This window comes from Macaca fascicularis, chromosome 1, assembly GCF_037993035.2.
Source record: "Macaca fascicularis isolate 582-1 chromosome 1, T2T-MFA8v1.1".
Classification (NCBI taxonomy): Eukaryota; Metazoa; Chordata; class Mammalia; order Primates; family Cercopithecidae; genus Macaca; species Macaca fascicularis.
Genome location: NC_088375.1, coordinates 111,680,093 through 111,701,059, shown reverse-complemented (window position 1 = coordinate 111,701,059; position 20,967 = coordinate 111,680,093). Strand labels below are relative to the sequence as shown.

Here is a 20,967-nt window from a genome sequence, read left to right as displayed (position 1 = left end):
GGGTGGATCACCGGAGGTATGGAGTTCAAGACCAAACTGATCAACATGGTGAAACCCCCGTCTCTCGTAAAAATACAAAAATTAGCTGAGTGTATTGTGCACACCTGTAATCCCAGCTACTTGGGAGGCTGAGGCAGGAGAATCACTTCAACCGGGGAGGTGGAGGATGCAGTGAGTCGAGATGACGCCACTGCACTGTAGCTTGGGCAACAGCGAGATTCCATCTCAAAAAAAAAAAAAAAAAAAAAACCCAACAACAACAAAAAACAACAACAAGAACAAAAGAAAAAACATTATCTATCTATCTATCTATCTATCTATCTATCTATCTATCTATCTATCTGTTCTTATTTGGTGTGAATATGGAATATTGACTCCATATCCTTGGCTTGAGATCCAGATGCAGCTTCTGATTGGTTTTCTCAGACAAATCAACCTGTTCCACATCTGTGCTCCGAGATGGAGGGCAGCCAAGCAGGACCCCCAGGAAATAACTCCTGAGCTTTCAGAGATGTAATCACATTGTCAGCCCATGGAGAAATTCCGGCATTGGAAGAGAATAAAGAGAACTTTGTGAGATTTCCTGATCTAAAACTTCACATTGTTGTGTCGCCCTCAACCTCCCTTGCTGAAATGACTGCCGGGTGGCAAATGTGCTCTTCCCTCCTCACCACTCTGACTAGCAGGACAAGGAATGAGGTTCGCTGTGAGCAGGTTTGTTGATTAGCAATGACATTCCTTTCATATTTCTTTAGAATCACCTACGTATTTCCAACCTTCAGGAAAGCAAGGGTGTTGCCCCCCGATTTCAAACCGGGGACCTTTCACATGTGAGGCGAACATGTCATCACTCCACTACACAAACCCCTCCCAGCTCCTGGCACAAGACACATTCCTGAAAATGTTACCATTTGCTGTTTTCAACTACTAGAGTTTCCAATATAAAAAATTCAACTGCTTTTCAAAATTTGAATGAAAAAGACACCAGGAAACACAATCCCTCAGGCAGACAGGCTGAACCTTCATTTATAGTTCCGTGCCTAGCCCCGAAGCCAAGACCCTAGGGACCCCCAATCTGGCTTCGGCATGCCGCATCTCATGCAGGGTTTCCAGGAACTGAGTGCCCGTGTTTGGGAAATTTCCCAGCTGACAATCTCTGGCTCCCAGAAGCTTCAGGAGCTGGTGGGTTTTGAGTGTTGGAGCCCTGAATGCTCCGTGCCACACAGGAGTGTGGACCCGCCCCTGCAGGGCTGCTGACTGCGCCTCGGGGGCCTTTTCCCTGGTGCTGGTCATCAGGGCTCTTGGCTCAGGAGATTATGCTTCAGGTCCTGCCAGGAACCATAGGACCCTCCCTGCCTGCCCTTCCCCCAGGCCGAGGGGCCTGACCCACACGTTCTTTCCTTTCCAGCCCTTTGGCCTCAACACCTTGAATCTTCCAAAAGGCATCCTTCACTGCCACTCTCGCTTAGTCTATATGACTCCATTTAAGCTATATTTATTCACACGTTTAAGTTTTAGCAGGTACTGTAGCAAAGCCTGTGTCTCAAGGCATTTGACTGTTTGAAAATATAGAACATCCAGCCCAAGCCAAACTGTGCTTCTTGGCCTGCATTGAATTGGTTTGAAGAGCAGGCCACGAGTTTTATAGAACACAAGGGTTTCAGAGCCATCACCAGTGAAGGACATAGGAGCAGCCTATTCAGATTTCATGATCACAGGATCTCCACCTCCATCCTGAGATTTTTTTTTTTAAGGGCAGTTTTATTGCATTCTTTCATAACACTTGAAACATTTTATTTGCCTTTTTAATGTTCCTGCTCAACAGGTCTTGAAGTGAATTGTAACAAAGAGGTAAGGGCAGTTTTCAGAGAAAGGCAGTGTCTGTGAAGTTTTCAAGTTTGTTTCACAGCAAAAGGTCAACAGGCAGAATTTCCTTTTGCTGAAAGATGTTAATGTTGTTTCTAAGGTGTTCTTTAGACATGAGTGTAGAAACAAATTTGGGGAAGAAAGTGCCACTTTCTCCAGCAGTTGCTTTTCTTACTGCAGCGGTTACCATGTTTCCTTCACATCACATCCGAAGTTCGGATGCTCCCACGCTGGGGAAAGTGACTGAATGTTCGCTGGATGCCAGGCTGCAGTGTCCAGCTTTGTTCTGCTTTGGTTCAGACTGGAGACTGGGACTGGACTGGACTGTGTCTCCCTCTCTAGAGACTGGGAGCCCAGTTCCAGATGAGGCAGGCATCATGGGAACTTTTGATTAGGCAATTTTGTGGCATCTTTTTCTGCTTTCTTCCCTCTGAAATCTCTTTCTCTCCCTCTCCACTGACCCGGAAGAGAGGATTCACCGTCTTTCTGACTCAGAACACTTTGGGGTCCTTCCTGGACAGAAAAAAAAGGGCAATTGCCCTTTACCCTACAGGAGCAGAAAGGGCTGCAGGTATCTGGAGACCCACAAACTCACTTCGTGGGCCACTGAGTATCTGTGCCTTGTGGGATCCTGTCATACCCAAAAGCGTGCGGCTTGAAGCTTCTCTGCGGACTGAACAGGAAGTGTGGGGTTCCTGACTCTTCCAGAGGAGCCACACAGAGAGGTCTTAGCATGTCTCTGGACCTTGAGCAGAGGCCAGAAAGAGGCTTGAAGGTGAGGGCAGAGCCAAGAAAGGGTGGAAAGACAGGCCAACCCACTCTCCCAAGGGTACCTTCTTCAGGACAGTCATTTGCTCTAATTCAGTGATCAGAAAGGAGAGGATTGTGTAGAGCAACATCTCTACTTGAAAACACGAATTCCTACCTTGATGTGGAGTCTGAGCAAAATATCGGAATCAAAAAGAACTCTGGTTGGCTGGGCAAGGTGGCTTATGCTGTAGTCCCAGCACTTTGGGAAGCCTAGGCAGGCTGATCCCTTGAGCTCAGGAGTTTGAGGCCATTCTGGGCAAAATGGTAAAACCCTGTCTCTGTGGTGGTGCCCCTGTGGTCCTAGCCAGTCCAGAGGCTGAGGTGGGAGAATTACTTGAGCCCGGGTGTTTGAGGCAGCAGTGAGCCATGATCACGCTATGTACTCCAGCCTGGGTGACAGAGCAAGACCCTATCTTAAAACAAACAAAGTCTATGATTTTTTTTTCTCTGTGTATTGCAAGGATGAGAACAAAGAGTTCCAACTAAGATGGAAACAGTGCAGATACGAAAGGTTTTAGGGGAAACCTATGGTGTTCTGTCAGGGACCACGGGCCATACTTGAAAGAAATTTCATCCAGGCTGTCTGGTTTCCTGCATGTCTCTCAGGCCTGCTGTTGGTGGTCCCAGGGGCTGAGCGCTTAGCCCCTTCCCAGCTTGGGTGCCTCCTCTTTTGCCTTCTCCCAGCAACCTGGTCCACTGTGCTGGCTCCTGTGGCCATCTCTCCACAGCCATGCTGTCACCTCGAAATGGGGCATCTCTAGATCAGTTTTTTTCATTAAATTGGAATATGAATATATTTATTAGGATGCTCACAAAATAAATGACACATGAATCAGCACTCCCTTCATGTGATAAAGAATACACATGACCCACACTGTGGCAGGAAACAGGGGTAAGGGCTATCAGAGCTGGGACTACTGAAGAAATCTCAATTCACCAGAGAGAATATGTTTCCTTGGATTCCATCATCTCTGCTGTAGCTACCAGCCAGGTCTCCACAATCTTCCCAAAATCCTTCATTCCAGCACCAGTTCATGTTCTTTGCCCTTGCCACTCCGGACTCTTTCAAGACCTGAGTCCACTGACCCATGTCTCACTCACCCGCCTCTGAAATCTTGCATCACATCTGTTTGGTATGCTGCTGCCCGGCCGCCATCAGGGGCACAATTGTCAGGTGGAGGAAGAACATACAACATCTTACAAAAGCAAACAACAGGGCGACATTAGTAAATGACACTTGGACATAAATGAAACAACCTCACAGAAGACATGCTTCCTCCCAATATGATCCATAGTCCCCTAGAAGCAAAGGAAACCCCTCGATCATTTTAACATGTATGAATGATTCTGTATGCCAGGCACAGGGGTATATAGTGGGTGGTGTTTACTTCCACTGTACCCTGCACACAGTCGAAAGTTAGTGACTGGAAGCTAGAACCAGGTCCGTATCCCTGCTCCCATCAGGGTCTCCTGGCCCTTCTTGCCTTTGATGGTGCCACCACTGTACTTCTCTGTTCTGAACATTTCTTCATTTTTCAATGGAGAGGATAAGAGGAGAAGGATGGCAGAGAGAGGGTGGGCAGGGAGAAGTGGGAAAACAACCCTGTAAAACAGAACAAAAACTGTACAAAACCCCAGAAACCAGACTTAGTACTATAATATTTTATAACAATAGAAAGCAGCTGAAAATAACCTCAGGGGGAGGAGTCAGCAGAGATTGTGCAGCAGAGGCCACAGGTTTAGACGCCACAGGTTTAGACTAGGAGCCTTTCAATGGAGTGCTGAATGGACTGAATCAGCCTTCTTTGATGGTGACAGAACAGGTGATGACAGGACTGGAGACCCCACAGGCCCGCCCCAGGGCCTGCCTGGAGTGCACAAACATTCCAGGCAGACCCAGCACATTCTCGTCTTCACACAGCAGTGGGAGGTGCAGAATGTTCTCTAGCAACGTGGTGTCTGCAGCCACCACAGTGAACTCACAGATGCCTCTGTTGAGGGTTTTAATGGCCTCATTGGCTCCTGTCTGAAGCTGCTTGCGATTCTAGTGGCTCCGCACTCCTCAGGGAGCACAGCGGACTTCAGAGCGTCTAGATCAGTTTTGACTTGTGCATTTGGCAGCCTTCGTGAGCACTGCGGGCAGGTTCACGTTTTGGAGAAACCTTCGGAAGGCAACAGGAATGAAAAACGCTTGCTGGCACTTCCCTGGTGGCCTAGTGGCTAGGATTCAAGTGAGAAAGCAGTGGAACAACATCTTAAAAGCACTGAGGGGAAAAAGTCAATGTGAAATTCTACAAAAGCTGAAAATTCACTACCATGAGCCTACACTACAAAAAGAAATAAAAGAAAACAAAAAGTTAAATGAGTCCTCCAGGCAGAATGAAACTGACATCGGATGAAAATCAGGATGGAAAAGAAAAAAAAGAAACACCACTAGAAATGACATCTACGTAGGCAAATAACATAATTTTAACATCTGACTTTTAGCCAGGCATGGTGGCTCATGCCTGTAATCCCAGCACTTCGGGAGGCGGAGGCAGGCGGATCACTTGAGGTCAGGAGTTTGAGACCAGCTTGGCCAATATGGTGAACCCCCCTCTCTACTAAAAATACAAAAATTAGTCGGGTGTGGTGGCTCACGCCTGTAATCTCTGCTACTTAGGAGACTGAGTCGGAAGAATTGCTTGAACCCAGGAAGCAGAGGTTGCAGTGTGCCAAGATTGTGCCACTGCACTCCAGCCTGTCTGATAGAGCGAGACTAGTCTTAAAAACAACAAAAACAAACAAATGAAAACACATCAGACTCTTTAAACAAAAGTAATAAAGATGGATTGTAAGGTTTATAACACGTGTAAAGTAAAATGCATGACAATAGCATAAATGCAGAGAGGAGTAATGTGAAGAGGTACGACACCACTTGAAGGCAGACTATGATGGGTTAATTTTTGTGGAAAGCAAGGCAGAATTTTTGAAGTTTCTTTCTTCATATACTTTCAGGTTCCCATACATACAACCTAGTTTGTTCTGGAGGGATCTTTTTTTCCAGGAGGCTTGGAGGGGGACCTTCTGCTTTGTGTCCTCATGGGATGCACAAGACACAAGGGAACAGTCTCTCACTTTCAAATACGGTCATAGGCCTGCAACTTTTTTCTTTTTTCATCTTTTAAATGAGAGGAGATTCTCACTGGTCTTGAACTTCTGACCTCAGGTGAAGCTTCCCCTACGTAGGCTTCTGAAAGTGTTGGGATTAATCTGCGGAAGCCACCGCGCCTAACCACAACTACCAACATTTAAAAGCACATCCCTGGGTGAGCTCGAACCACCAACTTCCCGGTTAACAGTCGAATGCGCTAACCGATTGCACCACAGAGACAATCTCGCTTGGTTGTCTTCGTCTCAACATAAATTAAGCAATCACTAAACTCTAGGGGTTGCCATTCGCTTTCTGCAGGAAAAGTGTGCAGACTACAAAGCTTCGGAAAACCGGAGAGGCTGAGGCCCAGTCGACTAATCGTGTTGCTGCACGTTGGAAACGTGTGCATTGCGTGACTCTGAAACCAGAGGGCGGTCGAATGGCCTTCACCCTGCGTTGACCCTCTCCTGCTTCAGAAGCCAGGGCCTCTGGAAATGCCTGGATCTGCGACCCCAACCTGAGCCTAGTAAGGCCCAAGGAAAGCTGACCGACCCGACGGCTCTCCTGGTAGCTCTTTCTGGTTTTTTGCGCCGCCTTCAGGCAATCCTTTGCTCCGCTTCTCCCCTCACTCAACTCGGCTTCAGTAGACGGAGTGCGTGGGGCGGGAGCTGGAAAGAGGCAGGCGAGTCAAAAAGGAAAACGTGAAAAGGAGGAGGGAGAAGCAGGGGAGACCAGGACGAGACAATGGGACAGCCCAGGCTGCCCGTGCAGAGGGCGCCGGCTGGATGCAGAGAAGATGGGAGATGTATCAGAATGGAGAGGAGAAGACGTGAGAGAAAATCACAAGAACCTGTAGCTGCCCAGGAATAAAGAAGTAAAAATCGCATAAATGTTTTTACATTAAAAAAAAAAAAAAATCGGGGGACAGGGAGCGGTGGCTCAAGCCTGTAATCCCAACACTTTGGGAGGCCGAGGTGGGCGGATCACTCACTTGAAGTCAGGAGTTTGAGACCAGCCGGGCCAACATGGTGAAAGTCCGTCTCTACTAAAAATACAAAAGTTAGCTGGGAGTGGTGCGCACGCTTGTAGTCCCAGCTACTCGGGAGGCTGAGGCGGGAGAATCGCTTGAACCTGAGAGGCGGAGGTAGCAGTGAGCCGAGATCGCGCCAGTGCCCTCCAGCCTGGGCGACAAAGCAAAATTCTGTCTCTCAAAAAAATACACAAATAAATAAAAGAGGGGTGGGGAAGGAAAACGACGGGCAGGAGGTGTGGGGCGCATTGGGATTCTATAGTGGTTATTACCCTGCCTTGTGCCTGCAGCAACCTCTGTTCTAATCCGAATCCTGGTACAGTCAGACTCTATCTTGGACCCACTGGGGCGAACCCACGTGTCTTTTGGTTTGCTTTAATTGCTGCACCAGCTGCGGCCTTTATCTGCAGCCAGAAAGCCAGAAAGCAGGGTTTACCGCTGGCCCCACAGCGCCATACTGTCTGGGGAAAAGAAGGAAACCCAATAATAGTACACAAACAACGGCCCAAAGAGAAATCTTCCAAGTTCTCTATGTCTCACCGTTTAGCAGAAAATATCAAGCAACTCTCAACCTAGCTGGTCTGTAGCTTCCACGAATGAAATAATGTATTTATTGGAGTCTTTCTGGTTGAGATACTTCAAATATTTGGTGGAGCTTTTAATGAGAGAGAGAGACACTCTTGAGTACGGAAGAAAAAAATGAGGGGGTGTGAGGATAAGGCGACTTTAGGACAGAAAAAAAAGTGACAAGGAAGCCACGTAAATGTTTTCGGGTGGGCGTGAGGAAGCCATGTAAATGTTTTTGGGTGGGCGTGAGGCGATGTCAGTCTTGAACTCCATTATGTTAAGTAAAGAGCGCAGCCCTCTTCTAGTACAAACAGTTTCCCACATTGAGGAAATCACAGGGATCAACAACTCCAGAGTGCGATGAAGAACCTTCATTCTGGGAGAACCCCCTTGGTGACCGCGGTCTCTACCCTGCCAGGTAAGTGGGATTGAGCGCATGCCCTGCAGGGACAGCACAGCCTCCTCGCCCTGGCCGAACGCTCAGGGTCACCCTCCCCACTGCCGCCCCTCGCCATTCTTCCAAACCACTCTCCGCCAAAGATTCCACCGACAGTCACCCCACACCACAACCCAGGCCGCCTTTCAGCAGCGGCTCCCGCCCCGCAACCACCGCGCCCTCTCATCCCCGCGGTTCTGCCCGACGCCTCTGCCCCAGTCTGTGCACTTCACCTCCCTGGCTCCCGCTCTCCCCTGAGCTTAAGGTGGACGCGGGGTTCTTCTGAACCCCTCTTGGGAGTACTGAATGGAAAATGGGGAGCGTGCGTAAGTGCTTGGTAGAGTGTAGACACTGTGGGATTTGACTATGGTACCATCGCTTCGACGTCCTAGTGCTGATTTTTACACCTGCATTCCGCTTAGGGCACCGGCAACAGTTTTCCATTTGTGCCTACTCCACCTGCTGTCTTCGTTGGCTCAGCGAACGCGGCCTCCCTCTGCCGCTCAAACAGCAAACGGGACCGCCCTCGAGGACCTCACCTGCCGCTCACCCAACTCCCAACTTCGCGGGCATCGCCTCCAGTCACCTCTTCCGACGGCCTAACGAGCACTTTAGCTGCTAAGGGAGGTGAGGAGGCTGCGCTGACTGGCCGGTGCCCATGTCCAGGGCACGCACAAACGCCATGACTTGGTTTGGCCTCTCTCTTAGTTATTTGCAGCTCAGCCCGATAGGCGCCTCCGGGACAGCGACGGCAAAGAGGATGGGCTTATTGGGTGCAGCTCCACGGGGGCTGGCACCTCTGCACGGCTGTGTACACCCGAGCGAGACGCTCAGTCGCTCTCCTAAAGCCGCTTCTGCGGATGACAGACAAGGAGATAAACGTGAGAGGTGGTACACCAGGACCTGCCCCCCTTCGCCCGGGATTGCCCCTCGCTGCGGAGACTATTCTGCATCTGGCCCTTGGAGCAGGCCGGCTGACAGCCTAGTAAAGAGATTCCTGCGGGAGGGCTGCCAGTGCAAAACAGTTCCCTGACCGGGAATCGAACCCGGGCCGCGGCGGTGAAAGCGCCGAATCCTAGCCACTAGACCACCAGGGAGACATGAAAATGTGCTTTCTCTCCCTTCTTCGGTCTGAGGATAGAATTTCCCTGTGCTCTGGGAGGACTTGGGCCTTGTGAGGGTCGCTCTTTGCTCCTGGAGTCATCTCACAAGACCTTTCTACAAAAGGTATGTACATTCACTCATTTGAACTTTAAGAACAGGCGATTGTAACCTATGGGAATAGACATCAGAATAGTGATTAAGAGGACGCAGGGTGGGAATTGCCTGAAAAGGGGCTCTAACAGGCCTTTCTCAAATGATGGCAATTTTCTATAACTTGAGCTGGGTGGTGATTACATTTATCAAAATTAAACGAATTGCACTAAAGATTTGTGCACTTTATGTGAACTGTAGTTTATTTACTGTTCTCATTGCTTGAACCTGGGAGACGGAGGTTGCAGAGAGCCGAGATTGAGCCATGGCACTCAAACCTGGGTGATAGAACAAGACTACATCTCAAAAATCATAATGATAGAAATAATTTACTGTTCTCATAAAAATCAGCTGATGGGGAATGGAGGCAAGCTGGTGTAGACCATGACAAATAGTTTAGATTTTATTGTAAACTCATTAAATGCCCATTCTCATTTTGTGTTTTAAAAAAATTCCACTGATACAGCCGTTTTCTCTACCAGAAAAGACTATAATCGCATTATTTCATCAGTGAAAGCTACAGACAAAAGACCCTTAAGAGGCGGCATCTTCACCTATGAGAATTTTTTCTGCTCAATTGTGAGACAAAGGGCATGTCCAAGCTTTCTTTTTGGCCAGGCCACCCCCTAGTTTATGCACTGTGGGCTAAACTTCAGAAGCTGGCGCCCTTCCAGGCCAGCAGTTTACTCTGCTCTCTGGAGGCTGCTAGGATTAAAGGCGAAGGAAAGGACAGGTCTATTAGCCACAATCACAGGATAGAAAACACTGCTGTGACTCAGATTAGAACCCAGGTTGTGGGAACCACAACTACAAGTATTAACCACTACACGACCACAAGGCCTGCTGACAACCATTGTACTTCTTATATTTTTTAAATGTAAAAACACTCATACTATTTCCTATGCTTTATTCTTTGATGTCTGCAAATTATCGTGCTTTTCTCTCTTTCATGTGCTTCTCCGTTTCTCTCTCCCCATTCTGCTACATAATTTTAAAAAATCTCATTTCTCAGGATCTGGCCACTGCCTCTACAGCAAGCCTCCTGGGAGCTCTGGTTGTCCCATCAGCACCTCTGCCTTCTTCCGCTCCGTGTTTTTTTGGTTTGTTTGTTTGTTTGTTTTGACGGAGTCTCGCTCTGTCGCTCAGGCTGGAGTGCAGTAGCGCGATCTTGGCTCACTGCAACCTCTGCCTCCCCGGTTCAAGCGATTCTCCTGCCTCAGCCTTCCAAGTAGCTGGAATAGCAGGTGCATGCCAACACATGCAGCTAATTTTTGTATTTTTTGTAGAGACGGGATTTCACCATATTAGCCAGGCTGGTCTTGAACTCTTGAACTCAAGTGATCCTTCCGCCTAGGCCTTACAAACTGCTGGGATTACAGGCGTGAGCCACTGTGCCCGGCCAAATTTCAGGCAAACACGTGTTGACACACATTGCCAGACACACGGAATCCCTCGCAGAACATCAATGGGCCCACAAAACACGTGGAGGCCAAGGTGGCTGACGATGTTAGCAAATTCAGTTCACGGTGTCTGGGGTAGAGCCCCGAGGGTCCACTGGCTACCTCTGTGCAAGGACCAGTCTCCGCTGCTCCCCACACACCTTTCTTTGGGCCACTGAGGCCTCTTGGACCTCTGAGGTGACTGCCCGCCCGCAGCTTCTCTCCTTCCTGGAGTTTCATTTCTCGATCCTCTCCATAGTGGCTCAGCGGTAAGGCCAAGGTCCAGCACGCGAATCAGAAACCTGATGGTTCTTTGGGTTTGCAGGGATCTGCCCAGAGAATAGATGAAAGTAACAGGTACCAATATGAAAACTGCAGTGACTCACAAGAAACACTCCGTGCTTGCCACTTTGCTAAGTGGTTTGTTGAGTCCAACAGCTCAGCTGCATGGGTCCTGGGTTAGTCTCCTGAATGTCTTTGCCACTACTTTGGTGAGTGTTGTCGTCATTTTACCTTGTGGTGGCCAAGCCCCTAAATGCACTATTAGGTTATGCAGTATAATTTTTCTGGGAAGATGGGTAAAAAGTCACAGTGAAGTTAAAAACACCTATTGCATTGTCCAGGATTATGAACCCAGGTCTCCCACATGGGAGGCAGGAAGTCTACCACTGAACTACCAATGCCTCTCCCTACCAACTGCCCGGAGGATAACTGAAAAGAGTATCCAGAAAGACTTAGAAACTTGCAAGTGGCTTTTTCAAGTGTTGACTAAAAGCTAACAAAGACATCCAAACCAAATGTTTTTATAGGAAACTTTTACTAGACAAAGTTATAAATATCAAAATAGCTCATTTGTCGGATCAAACTCTTAACTCTGAAAAAGGTCTTTCTACCTGCATTACAAACCCCTATAATAAAACATCAGAAATTCATTCATGTTTCTTTTCTCTAATCCTAAATCTTCAATTCTCAACCTCAAACTGCTGCCTTAGTGTCTGAGAAGGTAACCTAACTGATAGCTTAGGTAAGTAAAGTTCAAATCCAGGGAGGAAAAAAGAAGCAGAAGTAGAATTAGAAGAAAGAGGAAATGAAAGGACAGAATCAAGGTAGAGATAATGAAGAAACAAAGGTTGGTATACTGAGTTAGTCTTTTGTTGCTGTTTTTTTTTTTTTTGGCAAAAGAGTAATGATCGGTCGTATAATCATTATAATACTATTATTTGTCTGCTTGAAGATGTATAAAGCACTTGAAGGAAATGTGATATAAAAAGATTAATAATGCTTGCAGTCAATATTGTTAGGGAGATTCCAATTTCCTAAGTTAACATGCTTTGATGTATTAGCTATTTAAGAAGTAGACTAGATTAAGGAAATATTGACGGTCAAAATATTAACATATTAGTCTTTTGATGAAGTTCAAATAGTAGAGAGATTTCTTTCCTCAATTTTCCCTGGAGAGATTAAACTGAAGAGAAAAATCCAGGGTTTGTCCCACATGTTGGGTCTGGGAGTCATTATGACTTTTTCAAAGACAGGAGCTGTGTGTGACATGGAATCATGCTTCTTCTCTAGCTGAGAAGCCAAGCTAGGTCCAGGCTGAGTCATAAACTTGAGTCCAACAAGGAAATCACCCTTCACCTTGACCTCAAAGAGCTTTGGCTGTTCTCTGTTCTTTGCCCAACACCCAAGACACACATCAGCTCTGGCCAACAAACCTTAACATATTATCTGTATCAACCAGAGCTACATGTATTCCCAAATCTCCTTCTAAAATACAAACCTGTACTTTCTACTCTCACTTTCTAAATTTATAAAGACCTCATATGCATCTCAGAGTCACAGATGCTAAAACTCAACACACCAGTGAGTTCCCTGTCAGCATCATGTACCACCCTCTATCTCAAAACCCAATGATCAGACCCAAGCACAGCATCTCCCAAAGAGTAGTGCACTGTCCTGGGTGTTTCAACGATCACTAAAACCTGTTTCTACTCCTGCCTAGCACACTTAGGCTTGCAGACTACTACCTTCTCCTTCTGTCCTCGCATGGTGGAGAGAGAGAGAGAGAGAGCACTTTGGTCTTTATTCCATTTTCTATAATGACACTGATCTCATCATGGAGATCCCATGGTCATGACCTCATCTAACCGGTGAGGACCACCATCCATCCTATTTGCCAAGCCAGATCTTTCTTTGGATAAACTCTCTCGTTTTCACAACACAAAAATTTCAGTTCAATTCAAAAAATAGTATTTCAGTTTATTGGATACTCCACAAGCTTACTGCCACTTTATTATCACACTTTTCATCTATCAGATCTTGTGTCCATTAACATAAGCAGACCAAAAACTGGACTCCCAGCCAGGCGCAGTGGCTCACGCCTGTAATCCCAGCACTTTGGGAGGATGAGGCGAGCAGATCACAAGGTCAGAAGATTGAGACCATCCTTACTCAGTAGATGGGTGAAACCCGTCTCTACTAAAACTACAAAAAAAAAAAAAAAAAAAAAATCACCTGTGGAACTTGAAATGTGGATTCATAGGCCTTAGCTCTACAGCTTTTTTAACAAGCACCTTATGGGATTCTGCTGTTGGTATTTCTCAGGTCTGCAGCTAGTACAGCAGGGATTGAATGACTTCCCTGTTAGACCCTGAGCCAGCCATACCGTATATGCAATTTCATTTAAGCATCTGCTAACTCCACTACATAAGTGTTATCATCCTTATTTTATGTAAAAGGAAACTGAAGCTCAAAGAAGTTAAGTGAATAAACTTGTTACAGCCATGTTTCCTTCCACTCAATCCTGGTATGAGTCTGTTGTTGTGGAAAGAATTTATCTGAAATGTCTTGGTGAAAATTAGCTGTTTGGTCCACTTTATTTCTTCAACAAATACAAATGATTTATGTGGCAGGCACTTTTGTAGGCACTTGGGATATGGAATGAATAGGACAGACACAGTCCTGCTCTCAAGAAGGTTATCTCTATCATGTGAGCCAGATATAAAGCAAACAATTATCTAAGTACATTTTCATTGTAATAATAGTTCTGATTAGTGTTATTTATTTATTCTGTATTCCTAAGTCCCAATGGTTTGAAACTGACTGATGATAAATAATAGAACTGCAGAATTTATAACAATAAATTTGTTACAGAAAAGGTCTTATTTTTTTAACAGTGGTAAGTACTCTTTTTTATTCCAGAGGCTACTAAAAATTAGAACATATGCGGCTGCATGGCACAAGTAAAGAAAACTAGCCTGCATGCCTTGAGTCCAAGGTTTCTAGTGATGGTGCTACCACCAAGAAGCTGTGGAAGTTTGGGCAAATCTCTTACTCTTCCTGAGCCTTGACTTTCTTGTATATAAAATTAGGGAGCTGTTATAGGTCTCAGGTTGCTTCATGCTCTGGGGTATGTCTGAGTTTATTGTGGGCTGAGATGTGGGTAAGAGGTACTAATAGGAACTGCTGTCAGGTCCAGACCTAGCCTTCAATTATGTGTGTTTCCTGCAGCCTTTGCCAAAGCCTCACACCATGCTGAGCCTTTGCCTTGAGAATGCAGGGCTGAAAGAGCAGAAGGAAGAAGCAATGTCTGATGGATGGGAGGTCAAGGAAGACAAGGAGAAGGGCGAGGTGATGGTTGAGACTGTGATAACCAAGGAGGGTCTGAGTGAGAGTAGCCTTCGGGCTGAGTTCAGAAAGCTCCAAGGAAAGCTGAAGAATGCCCACAATATCATCAACCTCCTCAAAGAACAACTTGTGCTGAGTAGCTAGGAAGGGAATAGTAAACTTACTCCAGAGCTCCTTGTGCATCTGACCAGCACCATGGACAGAATAAACACAGAACTGGTTGGTTCTCCTGGGAAGCACCAACACCAAGAGGAGGGGAATGTGAATGTGAGGACTTGCCCCAGACCCCAGAGACTTGACCTTGGGGCTACCTTCACAGTGGATACCCACCAAGTAAGTGTGGGGCTTAGATGGAATGAAAAACAATTGGCGAAGTGCTCGAGATGACAGTGTTTACCTTAAAACATTCTCCCATGTGAATCAGGAGGTACCAAGAGAAGGGTCTCTGCGTACCACAGGCAATAGTAATAATATTCTGCCTACATTCAGCCTTTAGAAAGGTTTTTACAATATAAATATTTCTTGAGTACTTAATTTTTCAGATAACACACTAGGCATTGGCATGGGGCAATATAACCAATGGCTGCCCTTGAGATACTTAATGTGGTAAGGAAAGATGGCACACAAACAGGTAATTTTAACAGGATGTGGTAACTGCTGTAACACAGGGATGCATCAGTTAGGAGACAGCCCAGACAAGGAGTATGTAATGACATCCCTTCCTTATCACTGCCATTTTTTTGTCACAGCCCATCACAGGTGTCTGTTCCTGGGCCTCAGATGGGTTATTGGGATCCTCTTTAGGGAAGTAAGCATGCCAAAGATTCAGTAAAATGGAGAATACAGGGATTCTGAGAGAATCAATGGGACAGAATGCGAGGGGAGATGAGTGGAGGGTTACACCCCTTCTCTTTTGGATCACTGAGAAAATATTTCCTGAGAGCTCCTCTGGAGACTTGATGGGTGCTGTGCTATGTGCTATAGATATAGATATGAGGAAAACGTTATCACAGTGCTCCAGGAGCTCCATCTGGAAAGCAAGTCACTGCCAAATGGCATGAGAAGTGCTGTGACAGACTTGAGTAAAGTCCAAAGGGTTCAGAAGGGGCGGTGGTCATCACTGCATGGGGGTGACCTCAGACTGTCCTGATCCCTGTATTGGACCCTTTCACAGTTGGATAACCAGTCCCAGCCTCGTGACCCTGGGCCTCAGTCAGCGTTTAGCCTACTAGGGTCCACCCAGCACCTGCGCTCCCAGCTGTCACAATGCAAACAACGCTATCAAGATCTCCAGGAGAAGCTGCTGCTATCAGAAGCCACTGTCTTTGCTCAGGCTAATGAGCTGGAGAAATACAGAGTTATACTTAGTAAGTAACTGTGACTTACTAGTAACGTAAGTAGCCTGTATGTCTTATAACTTCTGTGTGTTCTATACCGACATAACGTGGTTATTGAGCACATGAAGTGTGGCTAGTGCAACTTGAACATTTGGTTTTATTTAATTTTAGTTAATTTAGTATAAAGTGGCCATATGTGGCTACTAACTCTCTTATTGGACAGTACAGGTCTAGGTGTCTTGGGACTCTAAATTAGTTCAGCTCCATTCCACATTTATTGAACCCCTGTGGATAAAGCACTTGCCAGCTTCAATGGGGCTGCTAGAGATGATAGTATACAATCCCTGACTTAAGGATATCTGGTCCCAACTAACACCTAGGTTATCTGAAGGGGAGTATATCAATGGCAAATGCAGGCTCCTCCTGTGGAAAGAAATTCTGCTTCCTGGAGCTGGTGGTCTCTTCTCCCACCAGTTGAAAGAAGCTTCTCTCCCACTGTGGATCTGACCTCCCTGCCCCAAAAGGTTAGGGTATGTGCCATTGAGGCTGAGGGCATATGTGGGAAATTCAGACATTCTGTAACACCTGCTGTCTCTTCCCAAGCAGGTGAGTCCTTGGTGAAGCAGTTCAGCAAGCAGGTCCAGGTGGACCTCCTGGACCTGGGCTATGGGACTTGTGGCCGAAGCAAGAATGAGGCTGAACAGGAGGAAACCACCAGTCCCAGTAAGAGCACAGGGTGTGGGGCTCACTTTCCCTCCTTGGAGTCAGCTGTCACATTTGGGTGCTGTTGGCCAGTTCCACATCTGACAAGTAGTGGGGAAGAGGAGGACAGGAGGTTAATAGGAGAACTCTTACCCAAAATGAGGCTGAGTATAAGTTTGAATTTCTACAATTAGTTTTTGGCATGCTGATAATAATAATAATAATAATAATAATAATAATAATAATAAAAAGTTCTATACAACTGATTATTATAGAAATACCAAGGCCTGCTTAGACACCAGATGAGGTTTTGGAAACATGCAAACCCTAAGTTAAAAATAATTTTGTTTTGCATTATAAAAGGGCTACAACTATAGGCCCACCCACCACATTGAAAACCAGAAGAGAAGAAAAACACAATCTCTCTTATTCTTGAGGCAGTGTAGTGTGGCAGTTAAGAGAAAAGATCCTGGGGCCAGACTGGTTGGTTCAAATCCCAATTTGTAAACTTTCCTGTGTCCCAGTTTCTTCATATGTTAAAATAGTAACAAAGGAACTGCCTACCCCATCAGGTACCAATGTCAATTAAATGAGTAAATTCTTATAAAATGCTTTAGAACAGTGCCTGACATCTGGTAAAATGCCATGGTTTAGTTTTCATTCTGACTACCACTGCCTTAATACACTGACGTTAACATGCTGATATATTTATTCAAAGTCTTATTTTCTTATACCTATTTTTCACACAGTTGTAACCCAATAAACTTTTAAATTATAGGAAAATTTAGAGAGCATTTAACTTTCAGCATGCAGGAATAGCTTGTCCTACATTCTTGTGGCCATCCTAAATAGATAAGGCCATGTTAATGTCTTAAGAAACATCAGTGTTTGTGGAACGAACACAGGACATTGGAGGATTTGAATTCTGGTTCTGCCATGTGCTAGTTTGAGTGATCTGGAACAAGCTAGTTTACCACCTCTCTTTAAGTTTTGGTTTCCCCAGTCAGTAAAATAGAAAGTGATGATACCTAACTTGCAGGTATAAGGAGGATAAGAAATATTGTATTTGAATGCCTAGTACAGTGTTGGGGTTGAATAAAGTACTTCTTCAACTTTTTCCCTAGTAATTATTGTACTCATGACCAAACCTGCCTCCTCTCAAAGGCAGTGACCACAACAGCACATCCAACTGTTATTCAGGAAGACATCTTTGTCCTTTTTCAGAGTGTGAGGAGCACAACAGCCTCAAGGAGATGGTCCTGATGGAGGGGCTGTGCTCTGAGCAGGTGCGCCGGGGCTCAACGCTGGCTGGTTCCTCCAAGAGGAAGCCCTTGGAGAACCAGCTAGGGAAGCAGGAGGAGTTCTGGGTATATGGAAAGTCAGAAAACATCTCACTCCTAGGAAAGGACATCAAAGATCTGAAGGCCCAGCTGCAGAATGCCAACAAGGTCACTCAAAACCTCAAGAGCCAGGTCTGGTCCCTCCTCTCGGTTACAAGTGATTATTTGTCAGTCTGGAAAGACCCCGGAAGCTGAGAGCTGTTGGCACCCTGGAGGGGTCTTCACCTCACAGTGTTCCTGATGAGGATGAGGGGTGGCTGTCTGATGGCACTGCGATTTTCTACTTTCCAGGGCTCCAGCCAAAAAGGACCTGGAGAGTCTCATCCAGAGAGTATCCTAGCTGGAGGCCCAGCTCCCAATAAATGGACTAGAAGGGAAGCTGGCTGAGGAGCTGAGATCAGCCTCATGGCCTGGGTAAGGAGGACACTGTTTGGGCACTTTCTGGATTGAAAATGTGTAAGTTCGTGCTTGGTGTAGGGTAGCTGAGGAAGTTGGAAGAAAGAACATGTCTGGGTATTCACAAGGACACTGATTTAAATGGCAGATATAGGTCTGCGGAAAAGACAGGTAGGCAACCAGGAGGGCATAGGATGATGTCCCAGTATCTGGCAGATAACAGGTCTCAGGGATATATTAGTAAAGTAATAGTATATAAGGTATAGTTTAGTAGTAATACCGGAATCAGACTGCCTAGCTCTGATGCTTACTACCCATGCAATCTTCTTAACCTTTCTGAGCCTTAGTCCTTACCTATTAAATGAGGATGATAAGAGAACCCATCTCAAAGGGTGGATATTAGGTTTAAATGAATTTAAACACTTCTGGCCACAGCCTCTTGTATCAGAGTCGCCAAGGAAAACGCAACGCAGTCAAGCACTTGACGGAAAAACAACACATTATTCACACAGAGAGGAGACAGAGCAGGTATGGGCTCCGCTTCAGTTGTGGGCGTTGGTCCCCCATGGCCAGCAGGTTCCTCCGTTTGGCCTGCACACACAGCCTCTTGAGAAGCAGAAAGGGCCTCGCCCCCTGCCCTCAGAGGGGGGCAGATACAGCAGCTGGCCAGGTGCCAGTTGATGCACATGTTTAAGTGGAACAAAGGGGTACACACTAAGTCAGATCTGGGGAAATATACTCCCACACAAGGAGGTGAGTCCAGCACAGGCTGTGAGGACTCCTTGTCTCTTGGGAAGGAAGTGCTCCAGGCCCAAGGCCCATTTCTACCCAGCAGAGTGGAGGTAGAAAGACCCCTGCAAGAGATTGTCTTTCCCCACACTTTCCTGTTGGCATACAAACTTGGCCACAGGCTCGGAGACAAGCCACTGTAGGCCACAACAAACAGTTTCGAGTTTAAAGTCATTAAAAAGCTTGTTGTTGTTTCATGTGTAACAGCCCCTGTGACTGGAAAACAGGTTCTGATCACACCATTGCCTTCGTGTAAGCCATGACCAACACGGCTGACTGGGTTATTTGCTCTGTGAGGCTCAGAGACAGGAGGGTGCATGTCCAGGGTTTCCCTTGGACTCCTCCCCAGGTTAGTGAGCTGTGAGGTCTCTTCTCCTTCCCCTGACCTGCCCCTAGTGACCAGAAAAATGGTTCTGAGCACACCATTGCCTCCGTGTAAGCCACCAACAGGACTGACTGGGTTATTTGCTGTGTGAGTCTCAGAAACAGGACAGAGCACGTCCAGGGCTTCCCTTGGATTCCTCGCCAGGTTAGTGAGCTGTGAGATCTCTTTTCCTTCCCCTGACGCACCTGGTTGCTCCGGGGAGCAAAAAGGTACAACTGACGGCCTGGACAAACGACGCTGCCGTGACTCGGATTCGAACCGAGGTTGCTGCGGCCACAACGCAGAGTACTAACCACTATACGATCACGGCGAGCCACAGGCCAACCGGCGATGTCTGAACTTGCTTTAGTAATTTTGAGGTCAATAGATTTCGATTATTAGGCGGATTTCTTCCCAGACAGCCACAGGGGGCTCGCGCTTTTCTTTCTTTCTTGCCAGCTCTGCTTTTCCCTCCCTTCCTCCCAATTCTCATACGTGATGAGAACAATTCTCATCTCCTTCACTCCAGCCTGGGCCTCCCTGCACCAGCCTCTTTCGGGGGCTCTCTCTGTTCTCGTCCGCACCTCCTCTGCTTCTCTCCCGCTTCTCCGTATTTCTACTTTTCACCCTTCCTCTCTCCCGCCCCACCGACGGAAGCCGAGGTGAGAGAGGGGAGCGCAAGCAGTGTAGAGAGGTGAAGGCGGAGCCAAGAAAGGGAAGAGCCATCACTGGAGCCCACGGGGCGTTCTGCTTGCTTCCCTTGGGACCGACGCGCTCAGGCCCAGGGAGTCGCCGAGCCGGGCGTTTGCTGGGATGCCGGGTCTGACGCCTGCAAGGGGCAGGACGGGGCGAAGGCCATTCCGCTGCCCTTCCAGCTTCAGAATCACCCAATGCACAGGTTTCAACCGTAGCCGGCAAGATGCGCCTCTCCGGTTTTGCGAGGCTTTGGAGCTGCACAATTGTACTACAAAAGGCGATGGCTCCACCTAACGTTGGATGGGCGCTTGCTCTGCGTGGTGATACGAGAGCGACAGTTGACTGTTCCTGTGTCGCAGTCGGGTAGTGTATTTGCTTCCAAGTCTGGAGGTGGGTGGTTCGAGCCCGTTGTATGGAACATTTCTTGCATTTTAAAAATGCTTAAACCGCTGGCAACTTTCTTCTGTCCAGCACGTGCTCTCATGGAAAGGCAGAGCGAGACCAACTTTACCCTCCTCTCCTCCGTGTCTCGCGTACATGAGGACGTAAATCAAGGTCCGCTAGGATTCTGGGATCTCTCTCTCTCGCTTGCTCTCTTCTCTCTTCTCTCTCTCTCTCTCTCTCTCTCTCTCTCTCTCTCGCTTGCTCTCTTCTCTCTTCTCTCTCTCTCTCTCTATCTCTCTCCCTCTCCCCCATCCATTTAGCCCTTTCCATATGCTTTCCATAACTGTCATCCATTTAGCCCTTTCCATACGCTTTTGAGGTTAAATTGGTTCTGTGATTTTACTATTACATATAATGCTCTAGTCATTCTTGTACCGGCATTTTCAGCCACTGGTGTAAGTATTTCTATAGATAGAGGTGAAGATATAGGAAGAGCAATTACTCTATCATAGTGTTCACACGGTTTTTATATCATTCCATTCTCTCTCCTCTGTTGGCTTATTAGCTATAACTCTTTCTTTTGTTATTTTAGTAATTGCCTTAGGGCTTAGAGCAAACCTTTTTAACTGATCACAGTCAACCTTCAAGTGATATTAAACCGCACATTCTGGCCTTGACGCTACTACTGACATGCACTTTGCTTTTATGCATATTATAAACCCCACAGCCCATTGTTAGTGCTTTTGTTTAAATGGTCAAATTTTTACAAAAGAAATTTACAAAATGAAAAAAAATAC

At 46.7% G+C, this 20,967-nt stretch overlaps 2 non-coding genes across 2 annotated transcripts; both read right to left on the bottom strand.

Annotated features, from left to right (window-relative positions):
• Positions 1-8,867: 8,867 nt before the first annotated feature.
• Positions 8,868-8,939, bottom strand: TRNAE-UUC (transfer RNA glutamic acid (anticodon UUC)). The gene has a single exon. It is a non-coding gene; the product is annotated as a tRNA-Glu (tRNA).
• A 10,410-nt stretch (positions 8,940-19,349) lies between these two features.
• On the bottom strand, positions 19,350-19,421 carry TRNAH-GUG (transfer RNA histidin (anticodon GUG)). The gene has a single exon. It is a non-coding gene; the product is annotated as a tRNA-His (tRNA).
• Positions 19,422-20,967: the final 1,546 nt, after the last annotated feature.